A 19,497-nucleotide genomic window follows, 5' to 3' on the forward strand; every position below is an offset into this window, starting at 1 on the left:
GGCGGAGTCTTGCTCTGTCGCCCAGGCTGGAGTGCAGTGGTGCAATCTCGGCTTACTGCAACCTCCACCTCCTGGGTTCAAGCAGCTTCCTGAGTAGCTGGGATTACTGGCGCCTGCCACCACGCCCAGCTAATTTTTGTATTTTTAATAGAGACAGGATTTCACCATGTTGGCCAGGCTGGTCTAGAATTCCTGACCTCAGGTGATCCACCTGCCTCGGCCTCCCAAAGCGCTGGGATTACAGGCATGAGCCACCGCACCAGCCTTTTTTTTTTTTTTTTCTGAGATGGAGTCTCGCTCTGTCACCCAGGCTAGAGCACAGTGGTGTGATCTCAGTTTACTGCAACCTCTGCCTCCTGGGTTCAAGCAATTCTCCCACCTCAGCCTCCCCAGTAGCTGGGACCACAGACACATGCCACCACACCTGGCTAATTTTTGTATTTGTAATACAAACAGGGTTTCGCCATGTTGACCAGGCTAGTCTCAAACTCCTGATCTGAGGTGATCCAGCCACCTCTGCCACCCAAAGTGCTGGTATTACAGGTGTGAGCCACCTTGCCAGGCCCAATGGTCCATGTTATTTACCATCATCTGTCTTACAGCCAGCTGACTTAACCTGAACTCAGGATCTTAGGCTCTCGAATCCAAGGACCTGGGTTCAAATCCCGACTTAACAGTTACTAGCTGTGTGACATTGGGCATGTTACTTAACTTCTCCGAGCCCCTTTCCTCATTTATAAAATGAAGATAGTAGGTCGGGCACGGTGGCTCACGCCTGTAATCCCAGCGCTTTGGGAGGCCGAGGCAGGCGGATCACGAGGTCAGAAGACCATCCTGGCTAACACGGTGAACCCGGTCTCTACTAAAAGTACAAAAAATTAGCTGGGCATGGTGGCAGGCACCTGTAGTCCCAGCTACTCGGGAGGCTGAGGCAGGAGAATGGCGTGAACCCAAGAGGCAGAGCTTGCAGTGAGCCGAGATTGCGCCACTGCACTCCAGCCTGGGCAGCAAGACTCCATCTCAAAAAAATAAAATGAAGATAATAATAAAACCTACCTTGAGCCAGGTACAGTGTCCGGAGTCTGTAATCCCGGCCACTCAGGAACCCAAGGTAGGAGGGTCGCTTTAGGTCAAGAGTTTGAGACCAGCCTGAGCAACATAGTGAGACCCTGTCTCTACAAAAAAAAAAAAGCCAGGCACAATGGCTTACACCTTTAGTCTCTAAAAAGAATCCACAAAAACAAAAAACCTGCCTTATGTAGCTTCAGTAATGAATGATTGACTTAGTGCATGAGAAGTCCTCAAAGCAGTGCCTGGACCACAGTACAAGTTATTCCCATAACCAGTATTATTTCTGAGCCACCCATCGCTTCAGCACCATAGAATAATATAAGCCCTCTGAAAGGTAACTCAAGGGATGGTATTACGATTTATTTATTTATTTAAGAGTTGGTGGCTCAAGCCTGTAATCCCAGCACTTTGGGAGGCCGAACATGGATCACGAGGTCAGAGATTCTGAGACCATCCCATAACACGTGAAACCCCGCTCATACTAAAATTACAAAAAACCAGCCGGCGCAGGGTGGCGGGCACCTGTAGTCCCAGCTACCGGGAGGCTGAGGCAGGAGAATGGCGTGGAACCCGGGAGGCGGAGCTTGCAGTGAGCCGAGATCTGGCCACTGCACTCCAGCCTGGGTGACAGAGCCAGACTCCACCAAAAAGCCATGCCCAAGCCTGTAATCCCAATAGGAGGCACGAGACGGCTGGATCACGAGGTCAGAGATCGAGACCATCCTACAACACAGTGAAACCCTGGCTCTCATTTAAAATACAAAAATTAGTCAAGGATATGCCTCTGTAGTCCCAGCTACCCGGGAGGCTGAGGCAGGAGAATGGCGCAGAACCCGTGAGGCAGGCGGAGCTTGCAGGACAGATCGCCACTGACCCAGCCTGGCTGACAGAGCCAGGACCTCACCAAAAAAAAAAAAAAAAAAAAAAAAAAAAAAAAAAAAAAAAAGAGTTGAGGTCTTGGCCGGTCGTGGGCGTTCACTTGTATCCCAGCACTTTGGGAGGCTGAGGTGGGTGAACTCCCAGACGCCAAGAGTTCAAGACTGTCTTACCAACATGAAGCACCATCTCTACTTTAAACAAAAATTAGCTGGGCATGGTGGCAGATGCCTGTAATCCCAGCTATTTATGAGGCTGAGGCAGGAGAATTGCTTGAACCTGGGAGGCAGAGGTTGCAGTGAACTGAGATCGTGCCATTGCAGTCCAGCCTGGGCAACAAGAGCAAAATTTCATCTCAAAAAAAAAAAAAAAAGGAATAATTTGCCTTGAGTCTATAGCATAGTGCTTAGTCCTTAGCGGGCACTCAGTATACTTCCTCCAGATTCAGAGGCAGGGAGAACTGTGGGAGACACACTTGGTTGCATTCACACCTATCTCCTTCCTTTGCTAACACAGGGCTCCTGAAGTGTCAGTGTGCCCTGCCTGATCCTTGCCCTCCAGCCCCACTTGCTTCTATTTTATTTATTTATTTATGTATTTATGTTTTTTTTTTTTTTTGCCTTCCATCCCCTCTTCCAGCCCGCCTTGCCATTATTTCAGCCTTCAAACCCCGCTTGCTTCTATTTTATTTATTTATTTATTTATTTGTTTGTTTTTGGGACAGAGTCTCATTGTGTTACCCAGGCTGGAGGGCGGTGGTGCAGTCTCGGCTCTCTGCAACCTCTGCCTCCCAGGTTCAAGCTACTCTCCTGCCTCAGCCTCCCGAGTAGCTGGAATTACAGGTGCCCACCACGACGCCCGGCTAATTTTTTGTATTTTTAGTAGAGACAGGGTTTCGCCATGTTGGCCAGGCTGATCTCAAACTCCTGACCTCAAGTGATCCGCCTACCTCAGCCTCCCAACTCCCTTCCTTCTAGAGATGGCTGTGTGACGTTCTTCCGGCCAATAAGACTCCAGCAGAAGTCTGCTGGGTGGTTCCAGGAAGAATGAGCATGTTATTATCCAAGCTTCAGTGGCTTCGTCTATAAACTGGGGCTAAAAATTGCAACTTGCCCCAGGTCTCAAACTCCTGACCTCAAGTGATCCGCCCGCCCCAGCCTCCCAAAGTGCTGGGATTACAAGCGTGAGCCACCATGCCCAGCCAATACAACTAATGTCTTTGTAAGAAGAGAATAGACACAAGCACACAAGGGAGAGTCCATGTGATGGAGGAGGCAGAGACTGGATGATGCAGAGATTGGTGAGATTCATCATCTACAAGCCAAGGAGCACCCAGCATTGCTGGCCACCACCAATGTTCTGGCAGGCAAGGAAGCATCTCCTTGCAAGCTCGGAGGGAACATGGCCCTGTCAACACCTTGATTCCAGGCTTCTGGCCTCTAGGTATGGGAAGGGAAGAGAATAAATCCCGTTGCTGCCACCCAGTGGATAGCACTTCTTTACAGCAGCCTGGGAGACTAACACAAGAGGGCTGAAAGCACCAAGATTTCTTGCAAAGGCTCCTTCCGACTTCCAGGCTGTGTGACCTGCGGCGAGTCATTTACCCACTTTGGCTTTTTTTTTTTTAGATCTAAGTCTTGCTCTGTCACTCAGGCTGAGGCAGTGGCATGATCTTGGCCTCATTGCAACCTCCAACTTACCTGGTTCAAGATTCTCCTGCCTCAGCTCCCAAGTAGCTGGGATTACAGGCATGCACCACCACACCCAGCTAATTTTGTATTTTTTAGTAGAGATGTGGGCCTACCATGTTGGCCAGGATGCTCTTTTGATCTCCTGACCCTTGTGATCCACCTGCCTTGGCCTCCTAAAGTGCTTGGACAGGCATGAGCCACTGCTACCAGCTTTTTTTTTTTTTTTAAGCACAAGGCCTCATTCTGTCACCCAGGGTTAGCACCTCCAGGCTCATGGGAATTCTACCTCAGCCTCCTGTGTGTAGCTGGAGACTACAGGTGTGTGCCACCATATCCAGCTAATACTTTTTGTTATAAGGTTTTAAGACATGGGGGTCTCTCGCCGGCACGGCTCAAGCCTGTAATCCCAGCACTTTGGGAGGCCGAGACGGGCGGATCACGAGGCCAGGAGATCGGTGACCATCCTGGCTAACACTGTGAAACCCTGGCCCCTACTAAAAATACAAAACTAAATGGGCGTGGTGGCGGCTTCAGTCCCAGCTATCACTTGGGAGGCTGAGTGGTGAGAATGGTGTGAACCCGGGAGGCGGAGCTAGCAGTGAAGGGAGATCGCTGCCACTGCACTCCAGCTCTGGGCAACAAGAGCCAGACTCCATCTCAAAAAAAAAAAAAAAAGATATGGGTCTGCCATAAGTTCAAGTTGGTCTTAGTCTCAAGTAATCCTCCCACTTTTGGCCTGCTAAAGGGATTACAGGCATGAGCTGTCAAAGCCCTGCCCCAGTCTGGCTCTTTGTGTGCTTGGTCATTGAGAATACAAAGATGGGCCAGCTGTGGTGGCTTACGCCTATAATCTTAGGATTTTGGGAGGCCGAGGCAGGTGGATCACTTGAGGTCAGGAGTTCAAGAACAGCCTGGCCAACATAGAGAAACCTCGTCTCTACTAAAAATACAAAAATTAGCCAGGCGTGGTGACAGGCACTTGTAATATCATATACTCAGGAGGCTGAGGCAGGAGAATCGCTTGAACCCAGGAGGCAGAGGTTGCAGTGAGCCAACATCTCACCACTGCACTCCAGCCTGGGCGACACAGCAAGACTCTGTCTCAAAACAAACGAACAATAACCAAAAAGAAAAAGTCAACAAAGATGAACAAAAAGAGTCCTTCTGGCCTTTCCAAATCTCTCCCAGGCAGAATTAACACATCCCAGATGCTCTTACACGGGATTGGGTAGTTCCTGTGGAATTAAGTTTAGTGATACCTTTGTCTCCCCTGCTATACTAGACCCTCTCTCGGAGGACAAGAAATGGGCCTGCTCATCGGTGCAGCTGAGAAAGAACAAACCACCTTCTGGACAAAGCCAAGGGATGTAAACTTGCTGGGATCTCCGGGCACTTGGAAACGCCCATCTGTTTGGAAGTGAGAGAATTAACACATTGGATTCATAAGCTGAATGTCAAGGAAGACTCCAGGGCTGGTATTGAAACTGCGTAGGTTCAAATCCCAGCCCTGGGATCGGGCACAGTGGCTCACGCCTGTAATCCCAGGACTTTGGGAGACTGAGGCGGGCAAATCACTTGGGGTCAGGAGTTCGAGACCAGCCTGGCCAACATGTTGAAACCCCTTTTCTACTAAAAATACAAAAATCATTTGGGAGGCCAAGGTGGGCAGATCACAAGGTCAGGAGATCAAGACCATCCTGGCCAACATGATGAAACCTTCGTCTCTACTAAAATACAAAAATTAGCCAGGCGTGGTGGCATGCGCCTGTAGTCCCAGCTACTTGGGAGGCTGAGGCAGGGGACTCGCTTGAACCCAGGAGGCAGAGGTTGCAGTTGACCAAGATCGCGCCACTGCACTCCAGCCTGGTGACAGAGCAAAACTCCATCTCAAAAAAAGAAAGAAAAGCCGGGCGAGGTGGCTCACGCCTGTAATCTCAGCACTTTGGGAGGCCAAGGCAGGCAGATCTCCTGAGGTCGGTAGTTCGAGACCAGCCTGACCAACATGGAGAAACCCTGTCTCTACTAAAAATATAAAAAATTAGCTGGGCGTGTTGGCACATGCTTGTAATCCCAGCTACTCAGGAGGCTGAGGCAGGACAATCACACGAACCCGGGAGGCAGAGGTTGCGGTGAGCCGAGATCGCGCCGTTGCACTACAGCCTGGGCAACAAGAGTGAAACTCCGACTCAAAAAAAAAGAAAAAAAAAATCAGCCAGGCATGGTGTTACACACCTGTAATCCCAGCTACTTGGGAGGCTGGGGCACAAGAATCGCTTGAACCCGGGAGGTGGAGGTTGCAGTGAACTGAGATAGCACCACTGCACTCCAGCCTGGGTGACAGGACAAGACTCCGTCAAAAAAAAAAACCTACAAATCCCAGCCCTGCCTTGCATTGACTGAGTCACCTTAGGTAAGTGGTTTTGCTGGTCTGTGCCTCTGTTTCTCTGGCTATAACATGGGTACAATGACAGTAGGGTCATTTCAAGGATTAAATGAGAAAAATGCCTATTAGATACTCAGAGGTCAGGTGCATACAGTAAGTGCTTAATGAGTGCTGGTCTCATGCATGAATGGAAGCACTGGGTGAGCATGTGCTTGAGGAAGAAGTGCAGGAGACCAGGTGCAGTGGCTCACGCCTGTAATCCCAGCACTTTGGGAGGTGGAGGTGGGAGAATCGCTTGAGGCTAGGGGTTCGAGACCACATCTTTACAAAAAATTTAAAATTAGGCCAGGCACAGTTGCTGATGCCTGTAATCCCAGCACTTTGGGAAACCAAGACAGGCAGATTGCTTGAGGCCAGGAGACCAGCCTGGCCAACATGGCAAAACCCCATCTCTACTAAAAATACAAAAATTAGCAGGACGTGGTGGTGCACACCTGTAATCTCAGCTACTTGGGAGGCTAAGCAGGAGAATCACTTGAACCCGGGAGACAGAGCCAAGATCACACCACTGTACTCCAGCCTGGGCGACAGAGTGAGATTCATTAAAAAAAAAAAAAAAATAGCTGAGTGCAGTGGCATGCACCTGTAGTTCCAGCTGCTGTGGAGGCTAAGGCAGCAGACTTATTTAAGCCCAAGAGGTTGAGGCTTCAGTAAGCTATGATCGCACCACTTCACTCTCTTCTGGGCAATAGAGTGACACCCTGTCTCTAAAATAAAGAAGAAAAAAGCCTAACTTGGCTGAGGAGATCCACCTGGATAGACCTTGATAGGGAGTAGAAATCTTTGCTTCAATTCAGATGACAGACAAGAATGACTTGCCCCAGGTGGGTGGCAGTGCATGTGGGGAAGGCTCTATGGGCTCAGGGTGGGTTTTGGAATTGGAGTGGACAGGGCTGGCTAACGGATTGGATGTGAGGGATGACAGAAAGAGGGGAGTCTACAATGATGGGGATAGAGATGGGTTACCAGCTGGGCATGGTGGCTTAGGCCTGTAATCCCAGCACTTTGGGAGGCCGAGGCGGACGGATCACAAGGTCAGGAGTTCAAGAGCAGCCTGACCAACATGGTTAAACCCCGTCTCTCCTAAAAATACAAAAATTAGCCAGGCATGGTGGTGCATGCCTGTGATGCCAGTTACTCAGGAGACTGAGGCAGGAGAATCTTGAACCCGGCAGAAGTTGCAGTGAGCCGAGATCGAACTGCTGTACTCCAGCCTGGATGACAGGGTGAGACTCTGTCTCAAAAAAAAAGAGATGGGTTACCAGCCACTGTTCCCATACCCTCCCGCCATGCCTCTGTGGCAATCAGCATTTCTAATTATCTATTGGCCTGTAACAAATTACTCCCACATAGCTGGGTGAAGTGGATCATGCCTCTAGTTCCTTGGAGGCCAAGGCAAGGGGATCGCTTGAGCCCAGGAGTTGAAGACCAGCCTGGACAACATAGTGAGACCTTGTCTCTAAAAAAAAAAAAAAAAAAATTAAAATATTAGCTGGGCATGGTGGTTCACACCTATAGTTCCAGCTACTGGGGAGGCTGAGGCGGGAGGATCACTTGAGTCCAGGATTTCAAGGCTGAAGTGAGCTGTGACTGCACCACTGTACTCCAGCCTGGGCAACAGAGTCAGACTCCATCTCAAAAAAAAAAAAAAGAAAAAAAAAGAAAGAAAGAACAAAGAAAGAAAGGAAAAGAAAAAATTAATTCTTAAAAGTTAATGGTTTAAAATAAATATGATTTGTTATCTGACAGTTTTTTAGGTGTGTGTGTGCTTCAGGCTGGAGTGTAGTGAGCGGGACTCCTGCTCACTGTGTGTGCCCTCGGGCTTCTGGCTACCATTCTCCTGCCTTTCTAGCCTCCTGGGAGGTAGCTGGGACTACAGGCTTCAAGCACTCGCTAGTTTTTTTGTATTTTTAGAGAGACGGGTTTCACCGTGTTCAGGATGGTCTCATCTCCTGACCTCGTGATCCGCCTCACTTCTGCCTCCCAAGGCTGGGATTACAGGCTTGAGCCATCACACTGACCCTGGACAGTTTTGGCAGGTAAGAATCCAGGCGTGAGTTTTCTGAGTGCCTCTTGACCTGTGGTCTCGTGAAGCCAGTCAAGATGGTGGGTGGGACCCAGTATGGTAGCTCACGCTTGTAATCCCAGCACTTTGGGAGGCCAAGGCAGAAGGATTGCTTGAGCCTAGGACTTCAAGACCAGCCTGGGCAACATAGCAGGACCCCATCTCTTTTTTTTTTTGCTTGTTTGTTTGTTTTTGAGATGGAGTCTTGCTTGTTGCAGTGGCACAATCTCGGCTCACTGCAAGCTCCACCTCCTGGGTTCACGCCATTCTCCTGCCTCAGCCTCCCGAGTAGCTGGGACTACAGGCGCCCACCACCACACCCGGCTAACTTTTTGTATTTTTAGTAGAGACAGGGTTTCACCATGGTCTTGATCTCCTGACCTTGTGATCCGCCCATCTCGGCCTCCCAAAGTGCTGGGATTACAGGTGTGAGCCACCACACCAGCCAACCCCATCTCTTAAATTTAAAAAAAGGACTGGGCATGGTGGTTCGTGCCTGTAATCCTAGCACTTTGTAAGGCCAAGGGAGGTGGATTGCTTGAGGTCAATAGTTGTAGTCCAGCCTGGGCAACATGGTGAAACCTGATTTCTACAAAAAATACTAAAATTAGATGGGCATGGTGGCGTGTGCCTGTAGTCCCAGGTACTTGGGAAGCTGAGGTGGAGGATCACCTGACCCCAGGAGGTTGAGGCTGCAGTGAGCCATGATCATGCCACTGCACTCCAGCCTGGATGACAAAGTGAGTCCTTGTCTCCAAAAAAGAAAAAAAAAAAAAAGAGCAGAGAGTGAATGGTGGTTACCAGGGGCTAGAGTGGAGGGACTGGGGAGATGTTAGTCAAAGGCTATACACTTTCAGTTAGACAGGAGGACTACAGTCAAGAGATGTCTTCTACAGTATGGTGACTATAGCTAATAACAATGTATTGTATACTCGAAAATCACTGAGAGATTTTAAGTGTTCTTGTCACACACAAAAATAGGCATGTGAGATAATATATATGTTAATTCACTCCATTTAGCCATTCTGAAATGTATACGTACTTTAAAACATCATGTCATACACCATAAATATGTACATTTTTAATTTATCAATTAAATAAATTTTAAGTCAGTGCAGTGACTTACCTCTATAATCCCAGCATTTTGGGAGGCTGAAGTGGGCGGATCACTTGAGGCCAGACGTTCGAGACCAGCCTGGCCATCATGGTGAAACCCCATCTTTATTAAAAATACAAAATCTAGCCGGGCATGGTGGCATGGGCCTGTAGTTCTAGCTATTTAGGAGGCTGAGATAGGAGAATCACTTGAACTTAGGAGGCGGAGGTTGTAGTGAGCCAAGATTGCACCACTGCACTCCAGCCTAGGTGATAGAGTGAGACTCCATCTCGAAACAAAAATAAAACTAAACTAAACTAAAAATTAGCCAGGTGTGGTGGCATGTACCTGTAGTCCCGGCTACTTGGGAAACTGAGGTGGAAGGATCACTTGAGCCCAGGAGTTTGATACTGCAGGAAGCTATTGATCGCACCACTGCACTCCAGTCTGGGCAGCAGAGTGAGACTCTATCTCTATTTTTAATTAATTCATTCATTAATTAACTAACAACAACAAAAAGCAAATGGGCATGGATGCATTTCAATTAAAAAGAAAAAGTTGGTGGCTGAAACCATGATCTCATCTGAAAGCTCGACTGGAGAGGATCCACTTTCAAGCTCACGAGTTGTTGGCAGGATCAGTTGCCCACTGGCTGTTGGTCAGAGGCCTCTTCTAGTTCTTGGCCTTGTGACCCTCGCCAATGGGCAGCTCACAGCCTGGCAGGTGGCTTCCCTCAGAGTGAGCAGAAGAGAGGGCAAGAAAGGGGAGGCATCCACATTAACAGTTCACGCTTTACAACTTAGCGCTTTGGGAGGCTGAGGTGGGTGGATTGCCTGAGGTCTGGAGTCCAAGACCAGCCTGACCAACATGGTGAAATCCCATCTCTACTAAAAATATAAAATTAGCTGGGCGTGGTGGCCCATGCCTGTAAATCCCAGCTGCCTGGGAGGCTGAGGCAGGAGAATCACTTGAACCAAGAGGTGGAGGTTGAAGGGAGCAGAGATTGCGCCATTGCACTCCAGCCTGGGCGACAGAGTGAGACTCCATCTCTGCAAAAAAAAAAAAAAAAAAAGAAAAAGGGGGGGGGGAGTGCACCCAAGATGAAAGGCACAGTCTTTTTTGTTACCTAATTTTGGAAGTGACATCGCATCTATTTTGCCACATTCTATGGACAGGAAGCAAGTCTTAGAGTCCCAACCACACTCAAGGGTAGGGCATTAATGCAAGGGCTGGAACACTGAGGGCCATCTTAGAGGCTGTCCCCACACCATACACGTCAATCCAGTGGTGTCATACCACCCATACCTGTGACTCTTTGCCTGATGGCTTTGCTCTGGTGCATGCAGGCAGCCAGAAGTTCTGAGAATCTGCTTTTCCCCTGCTAGTATACTCAATCCATAGGCTGGGAGTTGGAGGATGTAGCACCGCACCCCACCTCTTGCATAAGATAACTCCCAGGGTTTGTCCAAGATGAGTTAAGCCCTAGATATCCCAGGATAACCTGCTCATTTCCACATGACTTATTGGCTTCCCTCCCTTCTGCATCTCACCTCCTCCATCCCCTGTCAGCACTCCCTGCAATCACCTTCCAGGTAAACCACTTTTACTCAAATCAGAGTGTCTCAGGCATACTTCTGAAGCACCCAATTGTATCAGCCTAGCACTGCTGCAATAAATTACCACAAACTTCGTGGCTTGAAGCAACATAAGTTTGTTATTCTCTACAGTTCTAGAGGCTCAAAGTCCAAAGTCAAGGTGTTGGCAGGGCTGGGCTCCCTTTGAAGGCTCTAGAGAAGAATCCTTCCTTGCCTCTCTCCTAGATTTTGGTAGCTGCTTGTAATCCTTGGTGTTCCTCAACTCAAAGCTGCATCATTCCAATCATTCCATGGAGAGGTTTCCATCGTCTCTGTGTGTCTCTGTGTCCTCTCTTCTTCTTAGATGGACACTTGTTGTTGGATTTAGGGTTCATTCTAGTCCAGTAAGACTTCATCTTTATTTTATTGTATTTAATTTTTTTAAGAGACAGGGTCTCACTCTGTCACCCAGGCTGGAGTGCAGTGACACAATCATGGCTCACTGCAGCCTCCAATTTTGGGGCTCAAGCAATCCTCCCATCTTGGCCTCCTAAGTAGCTGGGACTACAAGTGTGTGCCACATGCCTGGCTAATTTTTAAAAATTTTTGGCCAGGTGCAATGGCCCATGACTGTAATCCCAGCATTTTGGGAGGCTGAGGTGGGTGGATCATTTGAGCTCAGGAGTTTGAGACCAGCTTGGCCAACATGGTGAAACTTCATCTCTACTGAAAATACAAAATTAGCTGGGCGTGGTGGTGCATGCCTGTAATCTCAGGTACTTGGGAGGCTGAGGAGATAACTGGCCTGAACCCAAGAGGCAGAGGTTGCAGTGAGGAGAGATCGTGTCACTGCACTCTACCCTGGGACACAGAGTGAGACTGTCACAAAAAAAAAAAAAGGGCTGGGTGCAGTGGCTCACACCTGTAATCCCAGCACTTTGGGAGGCTGAGGCAGGCGGATCACGGTGGGGTCAGAGAGACTATCCTGGCTAACATGGTGAAACCTGGCTCTACCAAAATACAAAAAAAAAAAAAAATCTAGGCAGGGCATGGTGGCAGCCTGTAGTCCCAGCTACTCGGGAGGCTGAGAGGCAGGAGAATGGCATGAACCCGGGAGATGGGGCTTGCACCCAGGAGGCGGGGCTTGCAGTGAGCCGAGATTGCGCCACTGCACTCCAGCCTGGGGGACAGAGCAAGACTCCATCTCAAAAAAAAATAATAATAGGCCGGGCGCTGTGGCTCAAGCCTGTAATCCCAGCACTTTGGGAGGCCGAGACGGCGACTACAAGGTCAGGAGATCGAGACCATCCTGGCTAACACGGGCGAAACCCCTGGTTTCTACTAAAACACAAAAAATTAGCCGGGCGAGGGTGGCGGGCCAGGAACCAGCCATCGAGGCTGAGGCAGGAGAATGGCTGGAACTCCCGGGAGGCGGAGCTGCAGTGAGCTGAGATCTGGCCACTGCACTCCAGCCTGGGCGATAGAGTAGACTCCGCCTCAAAAAAAAATAATAAAAATAATAATAATGAAAAATAATAAAAATAATAAACAGATAAAATATGGTTTTGTTTGTCTGTTTGTTCGTTTGTTCGTTTGTTTGTTTTGATAGAGTCCTGTTTTATCACCCAGGCTGGAGTACAGTGGTACATTCATAACTCAGTGCAACCTCAACCTCCCAGGCTGAAGCAATTCTCCTGCCTTGGCCTCTCGAGTAGCTGGGACCACAAGTGTGTGCCACCCGCTGGACTTCTTTTTATTAATGTTTTTTGTAGAGATGGGGATCTTGCTACATTGCCCAGGCTGCTCTCCAACTCCTGGGCTCCAACAGCCCTCCCACCTCAGCCTCCCAAATTGTTGGGACTATAGGCATGAGCCAGCATGGCTAGCCAGGGTTTTTGGGTTTTTTGTTGCTGTTTTTTGTTTTTGTTTTTATTTTTTTGAGACAGGATCTCACTCTGTCGCCCAGGCTGGAGTGCAATGGCATGATCTTGGCTCACTGCAACCTCCGACTCCCAGGTTCCAGTGACTGTCCTGCCTCAGCCTCCTAAGTAGCTGGGATTACAGGCATGAACCACTACGCCCAGCTAATTTTTGTATTTTTAGTAGAGACAGGGTTTCACCATGTTGGCCAGGCTGGTCTCAAACTCCTGACCTGAAGTGATCCGCTCACCTCAGCCTCCTAAAGTGCTGGGATTAGGGTCTTTTTTCCCTGAAGTTTTCCATTCACAGTTTGTTGAATCCTGGATAAGGAACCCGAGGATATGGAGGGCCAACTATATAATATTTCCTGTGACTGTTGTAACAAATGCCCACAAACTGGATGGCTTCAGGACAGCAGAAAACAAAACAATATAACTATTATCTATCAATAAAGTATAATTTAAAAACAAAAACAAAAACCAGACATTTATTTTCTTACAGTTCTGGATCCTTAAGTCCAAAATCAGTATCATTAGCCCCAAATCAAGGTGGCCCTCTGGAGGCTGTGGAGAGGATCCTTTCTGCCTCTTCAAGCCTCTGGTGGCTCCTGGCATTCCTTGGCTTGTGGCTGCATCACTCCAGTTTCTGCCACCATCATCACATGGACTTTTTCCCTGTGTCTCTGTGTCTGTTTCCCGTTTTTTCTTTTTCTTTTCCTTTTTTTTTTTTTAAATTTTTGAGACAGAGTCTCGCTCTGTCACCCAGGTTGGACTGAAGTGGTGCAATCATGGCTCACTGCAGCCTCGACCTCCTAGGCTCAAGTGATCCTCCCGCCTCAGCTTCCTGGGTAGCTAGGACTACAGGCACACACCACCATGGCTCACTAATTTTTAAAAACTTTTTTCTAAAGACAGGGGTCTCACTATGTTGCTTAGGCTGTTCTCAAACTCCTGGGCTCAAGTGATCCTCCCAACTCATACTCCCAAAGCTCTGGGATTATAGGTGTGCATCATGGTGACCTCTCTTTATTCTTTTCTAACGACTTTTTTTTTTCTTTCTTTTCTTTTCTTTTTTTTCCCCCCCTCTGGCTCTGTCACGCACGCTGGAATGCAGTGCCATGATCTTGGCTCACTGCAGTCTCTGCCTCCCTAGCTCAAGTGATCTGATCTTCCCACCTCAGTCTCTTGGGTAGTTGGGACTACGGGCCCCCACCACCACACCCTGCTAATTTTTGTATTTTTAGTAGAGACGGGGTTTCACCATGTTGGTCAGGCTTGTCTTGAACTCCTGACCCCAGGTGATCCACCCGCCTCAGCCTCCCAAAGTGCTGGGATTACAGGCATGAGCCACTGCACCCAGCCAGGACACTTGTTAATAGATTTAAAGCCCATTCTAATTCAGGATGATCTCATGTCAGGATTCTTCACATAAATACACCTTCAAAGACCCTTTGTCCAAATAAGATCACACTAACAGGCTCTGGGGGTTAGGATATGAACATACATTTTTGGAGGATTGCCATTCAACCAACTATAGGAAGGAAAGGGATGGGGCTGCGATGGGGAGGTGACTTGGCGAGCCAAGTGCTATGGTATGAATGTTTGTGTCCCCCCAAATTTATACGTTGAAATCTTTTCTTTTTTTTTTTTTTTTTTTTTTTTGAGATGGAGTCTCATCTCACCCTGTTGCCTAGGCTGGAGTGCAGTGGTGCAATCTTGGCTCACTGCAACCTCCACCTCCAGGGTTCCAGTGATTCTTCAGCCTCAGCCTCCTGAGTAGCTGGGATTACAGGCGCCTACCACCATGCCTGGCTGATTTTTGCATTTTTAGTAGAGATGGGGTTTTTGGCATGTTACCCAGTCTGGTCTTAAACTCCTGAGCTCAAAGCAATCCGCTCACCTTGGCCTCCTAAAGTGCTGGGATTACAGGTGTGAACCACACCACCTGGCCAATATATGTTGAAATCTTAATCCCTCGAGGTCGTGGTGTTAAGAATTGGGGCCTGGGCGGGGCCCGGTGGCTCACGCCCGTAATCCCAGCACTTTGGGAGGCTGAGGCGGCGGATCAGGCTGAGATCAAGACCATCCTGCCACCGGGCAGAAATCCCATCTCTACTAAAAATACAAAAAAATTAGCTACATGGTGTTGGGCGCCTGTAGTCCCAGCTACCGGGAGGCTGAGGCAGGAGAATGGCGTGAACCCGGGAGGCGGAGCTTGCAGTGAGCTGAGATCGCTGGCCACTGCACTCCAGCCTGAGGGGACAGAGCCAGACTGCCTCAAAAAAAAAAAAAAAAAAAAAAAAAAAAAGAATTGGGGCCTTTGAGAGGCGAGGAGGGTGGATACCTCATGAATGGGAACTATGCCTTTACAAGAGGCTGGAGAGAGACTCCATGCCCTGTGAGATTAGAGGGCAAGAACGCTAACATCTTTGTCTAAAAAGAGAGCCTGGCTGGGCGTGTGGCTCATGCCTGTAATCCTAGCACTTTGCGAGGCCGAAGCAGGCAGATCACCTGAGGTCAGGAGTTCGAGACCAGCATGGCTAACATGGTAAAGCCTCTTTTCTACTAAAAATACAAAAAATTAGCCAGATGTGGTGCTGTGCACCTATAATCCCAGCTATTTGGGAGGCCGAGGCAGGAGAATCACTTGAACCGAGGAGGTGGAGGTTGCAGTGAGCTGAGATTGTGCCATTACACTCCAGCTTGGACAACAAAAGCAAAACTCCATCTCAAAAAAAAAAGAGAGAGAGAGAAAGAGAGACAGCCCCCAGCTGGGCGCAGTGGCTCATGCCTGTAATCTCAGCACTTTGGGAGGCCGAGGTGGGTGGATCACCTGAGGTCAGGAGTTTGAGACTAGCCTGGCCAACATGGTTGAAACCCTGTCTCTACTAAAAATATTAGCTGGGCGTGGTGGTGGGTGCCTGCAATCCCAGCTACTCGGGAGGCTTAGGCAGGAGAGTCGCTTGAACCTGGGAGGTGGAGGTTGCAGTGAGCCCAGATGTTGCCACTGCACTCCAGCCTAGGTGACAGAATGAGACTGTCTCAAATTAAAAAAAAAAAAAAGGAGAGAGAGCCCCCACCAGACACCAAATCTGCTGGCACTTTGATCTTGGACTTCCCAGCCTCCAGAACTGTGAGCAATAAATATCTGTTGTCAATAAGCAACCCAGTCCATGGCATTTTGTTATAGTAGCCCAAATAGAGTAAGACACAAAGCGACCTCCAAAGCCACTGTTTCCACAAGAGCAAAACAAGAACCCTTGCTCCAGGGCAGAATAGGCATAGGACAGTGTCAGGATGGGATAGGATACGCTCGTGGTCAAGCTTCAACACGGGGCCGCATATGGTAACTCATGCCTGTAATCCCAGCACTTGAGAGGCCAAGGTAGGCAAATCACCTGAGGCCAGGAGTTCGAGACCAGCCTGGACAACATAGTGAAACCCTGTCTCTACTAAAAATATAAAAATTAACTGCCGTGGTGGTGGGTGCCTGTAATCCCAGCTACTAGGAAAGTTGAGGCGGGAGAATCACTTGAACCCTGGAGGCAGAGGATGCAGTGAGCAGAGATCGCACCACTGCACTCCAGCCTGGGCAACAGAGTGAGACCCTGTCTCAAAAAAAAAATAAGTATCAATGCCGGAGGAATGGAAGACTCTGCTCAGGAACAAGACAAAAGTCCTCAAGCCTCTGGCCACTCCCCATGCCATTCCCCAGGACCCCAGCATCCCCCACCCCCCTGCCTCAACTTGGCTCCATGACTGTTCTCCCAGGTCAGAGCCCACATCACACTCTTTCAACTTCCAGAAGTTTGCCCAGGACGTCTCTCTACCTGGCTGGCCTTCCCTCCCACAACTCCCTCTGTCTGTCTGTCCTTAAAGTAGCAGCCAGGGTGACTCTTCTGAAGGGGGCTTGGGTTATGCCAAGATCTCTTCTTCCCTCCCCTCCCCTCCCCTTCCCTTCTGACAGAGTTTCACTCTGTTGCTCAGTCTGAAATGCAGTGGCACAATCTTGGCTCACTCCAACCTCCGCCTCCCGGGTTCAAGGACTTCTCTTGCCTCCTCCTGAGTAGCTGGGATTACAGGTATGAGCCACCACACCTGGATAATTTTTGTATTTTTAGTAGAGACGGGGTTTTACCATGTTGGCCAGGCTGGTCTCGAACTCCTGGCCTCAAGTGATCCAGCCACTTCGGCCACCTAAAGTGCTGGGATTACAGGCATGAGCCACTATGCCCAACTTTCTTTTCTTTTTTGAGATGGGATCTTGCTCTGTGGCCCAGGCTGGAGTACAATGGCATGATCATAGCTCACTGCAGCCTTAAATTCTTAGGTCCAAGTGATCTTCTTGCCTCAGCCTCCCAAGTAGCTGGGACTAGAAAGCATGGGTCACCACGCCCAGCTAATTTTTAAATTTTTTTTAGAGTTGGTGGTCTCGCTATGTGGTCCAGGCTGGTCTCAAATTCCTGACCTCAAGCGATCCTCCTGCCTCAGCCTCCCAAAGTGTTGGGATTGTAGTTGTGAGCCACCATGCTCAGCCCAGCCCTGCCAAGATCCGTTTTCCATTCCCATGGCACTCAACATTCTCCTCAGAGCAGTTTCAACAATTGTAATTACCTAGTTTGGCAGAGCCATGTCTTAATGTTGCTCTCTTTGCTTCTAGAATGTGAGCCCCCAGGGAGGTCAGGGCCTGGGAGATTTGTTCATTTACATATCCCACGCACCTAATCAGGCATAGCACACAGTAAGTGCTTAATATATGTGCCCAGGAGGTTTTCAAATGAATCACTTTCGACCAGGCACAGCGGTTCACGCCTGTAATCCCAGCACTTTTGGAGGCCAAGGTGGGTAGATCACGTGAGGTCAGGAGTTCGAGATCAGCCTGGCCAATATGGCGAAACTCTGTCTCTACTAAAAATACAAACATTAGCTGGGCGTGCTGGCGGGCGCCTGTAATCTCAGTTACTCGGGAGACTGAGGCAGGAAAATCGCTTGAACCAGGGAGGCAGAGGTTGCAGTGAGCTGGGATTGTACCACTGCACTCCAGCCTGGGCAATAGAGCAAAACTCAGTCTCAAGAAAAAAAAGAAAAGGAATCCCTTTTGTCCAGGCAAGGGGGATGCACTGGTTCTCTGACCAGCAATTCCCCAATTCCCCAACTGGATGGGTCACTTGGTGTCCCAGTGGAATATTCGGGAATCTTCTCTGAGGCAACGGGATACACACACATACACACACACAAGCACAATCACACACAGACACACAAAATGAATCCCCCCCTCCTCAATTTCTTTACCAACTATTTTTCCCCCCAGGCAGAAAATGAACCATTATTAAAACAACACGGCAACCGGCCGGGAAAACCCATTTACAGCGATTTATATCGCGTCGCCGCGGCTGCCGAGAGGAAATGGGAGGAGAAGCTCGAGGTTTAAGCACTGGGTGAAAAATCACATTCCATCAGAGGAAGAACAGATGGGTGTTTTTTTCCTCCCCTTTCTCCCCCTTGCTTGGGCTCGGAGTCAGGAATCTATGTCAGCCGTGGGTTTGTTCTTGGTGTGACAGGGTGATTCTGGGGAGATGGAGGCCCAGCCAGGCTGCTGGGTCCCAGGGAGTAAGGGGTGGCTTGTGAACCACTGAGGACCCCCGCGCCCCATCCTCCATCCTCCTGCCCACCTGCTCTGTCTTCTGGGCCTGTAGGCTGCCGGATGTGAGTCCCATCCCCCATCCTCCTATTTTCATTTTTACATTTTCTCATCACCCCCTGGAATTACCGTCTCTCCTTATTTCCTTCCTCCTTCATGGTCTTTTTCCTTGAAGGCAGGGCCATGTCTGTCCTGTTCATCGTTGCATCCTTAGTGCATTGAACACATAGCAGTGGCTGCCATATCTGCAGACAGCCACTAACCCTCTGCCACGGTCCCACCATCACGCCTGCCATCCTATCCTAACCTTACTAAGGACGCCTTCCCCTACTCCCCGCTGGGCTGTGAGCGTGCTGGAAGACGGGGGCTGTTTAGTTTGTTTCCTTCATGGATGGATCTACGGTCCCGGTCTCTCCACCCCCAAAGCAAGCCTGATTCACAGCTTTCTGGGTGTCAGGATTGGGGGATGGGGACAGACAGGCATGACTGAGTCATTGAGCTGTTTAAAAGCTATCACCGACTTCTTCAAAATTGAAAATGTTAGCGTGGCTCCAAAGGTCCTTTCCAAGCTAGACTCAAAACACCTATTCAGTGTAAACCACGCCCCTGCCCCCCGCCTGCCCTCACAAACATGCTGGCACCTGCCTAGGCACCGCCTAGTCAAACCCCCTGGCCCATGTGGTCCCCAGCTCACCCATGATGCTTTGCGTCACCTTCACCAAATGCCCCGCCCCTCTCTCTGTGTCCACCCCAGAGCTGAATCCAGCCCACAGATGTAAGTGGTTTGGTCCATGCAGGGTTTAAAAACATTTTGTAATGACTTGCTAGCTTTTAAATATAGGCTGCCTTTTTGGTGGTGGTGATGGTGTTTTTGAGATGGCGTCGCGCTCTGTCACCCAGGCTGTAGTGCAGTGGTGTGATCTCTGCTCACTGCAACCTCAGCCTCCCGGGTTCAAGTGATTCTCCTGCCTCAGCCTCCCAAGTAGCTGGGATTACAGGCAAAGGCCACCAGGCCCAGCTAATTTTTTTCTATTTTTAGTAGAGACGGGGTTTCACCACGTTGGTCAGGCTGGCCTCGAATTCCTGACCTCAAGTGATTCGCCCCCCTTGGCCTCCCAAAG

The sequence above is a fragment of the Papio anubis genome, chromosome 20 (assembly GCF_008728515.1).
Source record: "Papio anubis isolate 15944 chromosome 20, Panubis1.0, whole genome shotgun sequence".
Classification (NCBI taxonomy): domain Eukaryota; kingdom Metazoa; phylum Chordata; class Mammalia; order Primates; family Cercopithecidae; genus Papio; species Papio anubis.